A 5,771-nucleotide genomic window follows, 5' to 3' on the forward strand; every position below is an offset into this window, starting at 1 on the left:
TTTTTGTTTTGTTTTTCTCCGGTACCAGGAACCGAACTCATGACCTTGCGCTTGCCAGGCAGGCGCTTTGCCACTGAGCTAAATCCCCAGCCCCTCTCTTTTCTGTTTTTATGGACTTGCTCATTCTGTCATCTTTCTAACCAAATCACTTATGTTGAATGATGTTGTTTCCACATTTTTCATGATTATCAAAAAAGGCTTTGGTATACATAATTTTTTACATGTTGAAAATGATATTCTTTTTCTTGCTTTTTTTCTTTTTAAAATTTACTTATTTTTAGATTGACAAAACATCTATTTTTCATTAAGAACATGATGTTTTGAAATACGTATGCATTGTAGAGAGGCTAAATTGAAGGAATTAATAGCTGCATTACTTCACATACTTATTTTTTGGAGAAAGACCCAAAATCCACTTCCTTAGAGAACTTTAAGAATATAATAGGTTATTGGCCCCGTAACGTGCAGTAGATCTCTTGAGTTCCTTGAACTTATTCCTGATATCTAACTGGACTTTCATATTCTTTGACCATCTCCAGTGTGGTAGCATGTGCCGGTCGCCACCATTTTACTTTGCCTCTATGGGCTCGGCTTTGTTAGATTCCACATGTGTCACATCATGTGATATTAATTTCTGTACCTGGTTTATTTCACCTACTATGATGTTCTTTAGGTTCATCCACATTGCTGAATATTGCAAAACTTCCTTCACTTTTTTTCAGGATGAGCAGTATTTATATATATATATATAGATATATAGATATAGATATGTATATTTACACACACACCAAATTTTCTTTATCTATTTATCTGTTTATGATCACTTATTTTGATTATATATCTTAGCTATTGTGAGTAAAGTTGTAATGAACATAGGAAAGCAAATATGAAATGATTTATTCTAGTCCAAAATTTCTGAGATGCTCATGTTCATTTTAATGGTAAACTATCTAACAATCAAAAGCTCTTCCTCTAATTAAGAAATATGTACTTACTACTCAGCTTTAGATGTCCAGCATTACTTGTACACTGGACATTCACTATGTTTTCCTTCTCATCATTCAACCTACTGTTCTCCTAAGGTAGCATCTTGATTTTATATTAAATATTTCCTTTGCTTCTTGTATAGTTTTCTTGGACACACACACACATACGCACGCATGCCTGTGCATGCACACACACACACACACATATATTTCTGAATATACACATTCTAAAATTTTCATATTTTTGCACTTTGTATACACGTAGTCATATAACATATTGATGACATTTGGTTTAAAAGTATTTTGGAATGTCATCCATGTTAAGTGCATTACAGTTGTTCCGTCGTTTTTACTGTCTCATGTTACTCCATATTTTGAATATGTCACAATGTATTCATTCTACTGTTGATAGAAAATGGGTTGTTTCTAGATTTTGCTACTATGAATATTCATATAAATGTTGCCTCATACATGTATGCAAAATGTATTTGGCTATATCCAAGAGCAGCAATACTTGGTCCCAGGAAATACTGGTGGTGTTCAGATTCACCAAATGCCAGTTTTCCAAAAAGGCTATAACAATTTGCAATCCTCTCAGCTGTGTTTGAAAATTCTCATCCCTCCCATAATTATGGGAGGAATATCAACACAATATTTTCCTACTATTTATTTGTGGTACTAACTCGTTGTTGGATATATATATAGCAAGTGTCTTTTTGCCAGCTCCTAGATTTTTATTTGACTATTCATTATGTCTTTTCCTGAACAGTAATTTAAAAAATTTTCCATGTAATCAAATTGTGTTTTATTGCAAGCTGAATTTTTATGTCTTATTTAAAAAACTCTTACTAACAAAGGTCATAAAGGAATTCTTCTATCTTCTGTTTTAACCATTCTATAATTTTCCTTTCGCATGTAAATATTTAAACTGGAATTGATTTTTGTATCTGGCATGAGTTAAGTATCCAACTTCATTTCTTATTCCCCAAATAGTCAATTATCCCAGCACCTTTTAATAAACCTAGTGCCTTTTTAAATAATCCAGCATTGCTCCACCAACCTGCACTGCTAGTTTTCTTCATATTAGGCTTCCATATGAAAGAGATTTATTTATACATTCACTTGCTGTTGCTCTCCTGGGTTATCTGCCCCTGACTCAACACAAAGCTAGTAATGACTATGGCTTTATACTTCTAAAAATATTTTTTAGGAAAATTTTCTATATTTTTCCTCCATAGAAAAAGGATAATTTTATGGTATTGTGTTTTTCCATCCATGAACATGGTAGTTATGTATTTATTTTGTATCTTTTGTGGTCTTCCAGTAAGAGTTTATAATTTTATTCTTAAAGTCTTTGAAATAAATTTTAAAATTTGTGGCTAGTTAGTGTATGTATTTCTTGACATAAATATAGATAAAAATTTATTTTGAACTATTTTCCACTGATGGTTAGAAATTCTAACCACTTTAATAATAGAATCTTTAAAATTTCTATGTACATAATTGTTAGATGATGACAGTTTTATTTTTTGCTTTGTTGAAAATCATCAAATGCTTTCTGCATAGTCATTGAAATGATCATGCAAATTGTTTCTCTTTTATATGTTAATTAGTGAATTATATTCATTACTTTTTTATATTAAGTCAACTTTGAATTTTTTTTAGTAAATGCAACTCCATCATGAAAAACTGTCTGGAATTCATTGGTTATATTGCAGCATTTTTACACTTATGTTCATAAGACATATTGAATTGTCTTTCCTTCATACTATCTTTGTCAGATTTTGGTATTCAAATTATGCCAGCTTCAATAAGTAGAAAATGTATACTTTTTCTCCTCAATCCTAGTAGTTTGTATAAGATTTGAATAACTTGTTCATTGAGTAATGTGCTGGTAAAATTAGCAAAATAAAAAAGTCTACCTTGGTTTTACTATCTTACTTATTAATTTTGAGTTAACTTTAATAAATTACAGTGGTCTGGAAATTTTTTTATCTTATTGTTTTCAGAGTTTTTGACATAAAGTGTACCAGAGATTTCTGTTTTTATTACTTCATCTCTGATCTATGTGTAGGCATACCACATTTTGCCTTCTTAAAATTATTCACTTGTGACTTAGTCTGTAATTATTTTCACCAAGGTATTGCCTATTTTGAAGAAGCTTATTATTTAAAGAATCAATATTTGATTTGTTCATACTCTTTATAGAAATTTTTCCCATTTCATTAATTTCTGCTCTTCCATTATATTCTTCCTCATGCTTTTCAAGGTATATATTGTTATCTCTTTGTAATTACAATGAATATTAATTTGTTAAATTTCAGCTGTTCTCATTTTCTAAAGTAAGCATTTAGGGTTATTGATTCTTGTCTAAGTAATGCACTGGTTATTTACCACATATTCTGATAAATGCTGCTTTAATTATTGTTCAGGAGTAAATAATTCCTAATTTCCATTATAATATTTTGGTGTGTGTGTGGGAACAGGAGTTGTTTGAAATTTGACTTTAAGTTCTGAACATTTAGTTTTTTTGGCTTTAAAAAATTATTTCTAACTAATATATGTATCATTATCAGAGAGTAAGTTATGGTTGCTATTTACCCTTTGAAATTATTTTAGGCTCTCTTAATGGCCCAGAACATCATTGATTTTCCTGAATATTCCATGTATACCAGACAAGCTTGTATACTGCAGAGTCTGGGGGTAAAATATTCTTGCTATTCCTAAGCTCTCCATTGTGTTATTTCATCTACCTTTCTTCAACTGTTCTCAATTTTTCTACTGATTATTGAGACCCTTATCTTTAGGTTGCTCAGTTATGATAGTGGGCTGCCAGTATCAGTTGTAGTTTAACAACATACTTTCAGATAAGCTCTTTTTTTTTTTTTTTTTTTTTTTGGTACTGGGAATCGAACTCAGGACCTTGTGCTTGCCAGGTGGGCACTTGTGCTGCTGAGCTATACCCCCTGCCCACTCAAATTAGCTCTTAACTAAGCATATATGTCCATGTAAACTTGTAGTTCAAAGGAGAGGTCCAACACAGAAAAGCAAAAGTAGGAATCATTTCACTGAGGCCATCTTTTAGGTCAAATGCTGAATGAGATAACACAGAGTTAAGAAAGAAGTCTGGGGATTGAGCCATAGAGCACTCCATCGGCTATAGGCTGGGAAGATAGAGAAGAACAGACAAAAAGGCCTTACAATCAAAAAGCTGCTAAAATAGGAGACAAACCCAGAGACAGTGAAAGCCTGAAAGTTAAGGCCAGAAAGGACCAGAGAGTTATTAACAGTGTCCAAGATTACTGAACGGCTAGATGAGATGATGATTAAGAACTGAAGAACAAAGCCAGGGACTCTCAGAGCCACACTTTGGAAGCAAAAGTCCAGGTGTTTGTGGTTCCAGATAGTAGCTCTTTCTCACTCTTAGAACTTGAAGGCTGGGGTTGTGTGTTTACTGCCAAAGAGCAGAGAGGAAGGGGAACCAGGTCATTGTTGTCAGGCTCTCCTCCTCCGCTACCCTGACGCATGCTCACCTCTCATCCCACGCAGCTTCCCCCGCTGCGGGAGGCTGATGGGGCAGGAGTCCTGATGCCCTCCCAGCTCTAGGCCGTACTCCACAGACTCTGGTCTTCCCAGGGCAGTGCTCACAGCCCAGCATTCTCACTGCCACTCTTCTTTCCTCTGCTGAACGGTGGCCCATATTTCCTTGCAGCTGGAAGGGGAACAGCACCCTCTCCAGTATCATTTTAACTTCTTTTCCAGCTTCAGTGGCAAAAAAAAGTTATTACTGGCTCCAGGACTGGTTGACGTGGCAGAGGGGCATCACAGAGGAGAAGCAGCTCATAGCAGGCAGAAGACAGCAAAAGCAAGTGAACTAACAAGAAACACTAGCAGCTTTTTTTTTGTGTGTGTGTGTGTGCCCCTTTTATATTCTTTCTAGACTACCTGGCTTAGGGTGGGTGCCAACTCTATCAGTGGACTAATTCAGTAATTGCATATCCGTAATCCCAGCATCACAGATTTCTAGATCCAGCCACCTCTGAGAAAGCCCCACCTACAACTGCTCGAGGCTTTGGGGGGACATCTAGACATAAGCCAAAGCACCCACCAACATAAACTGGCTTGTGGCTGTGCTGTATGTGTGTGTGTGAGGAGGATGTTTGTAAGAGACAAGTCCATAGGGGAGATTAAAATGTAACAGTTAAACAAAGGTGCATTCTTATTAGAAGCTTTGGAAGCAAGCAGCGTGAAGCATCTGTGGTTCTAACCATCAGGGTACTTTTTGGGAGAGGAAAGAACTCAATTCAACCAATACAAGGTCAATAGGAGGATGCTTATCCTCAGACCTTGTTGAGAGATATCTCTGCTCTGTACCCTGAACTTTAAAAGGTGGAACTCTGGCCCTTCTTTGTCTATACCCCTCTTTATTCAGGTGAGGATGGCAGGGGACCGGAACATGGTTCCATGTGTCCATCTTGCCCACAGCCCCAACTTTCAGGCCACATTCTGGGTACCATGACTCATGCCTGAAAGCCTGTTACATGGCTTATGCAGAACTCTTTCCTGACTCTGTCTTCTCAAGTGTGGGCCATATTTTAAATGAACATTTGCCCAGGCCCTAGGGGGAGCCATAGGGTATGGTGGGGTGGAGCCTAGCAGCTGGGCAGGAGTGTCCAGATATATTTGAAAGTCCCGGGGCTGGGGATTTAGCTCAGCGGCAAAAGCGCCTGCCTGGCAAGCACAAGGTCGTGAGTTCGGTTCCCGGTACCGGAGAAAAACCAAAAA

This window comes from Chinchilla lanigera, unplaced genomic scaffold (assembly GCF_000276665.1).
Source record: "Chinchilla lanigera isolate Chin_1 unplaced genomic scaffold, ChiLan1.0 scaffold00022, whole genome shotgun sequence".
Lineage (NCBI taxonomy): Eukaryota > Metazoa > Chordata > Mammalia > Rodentia > Chinchillidae > Chinchilla > Chinchilla lanigera.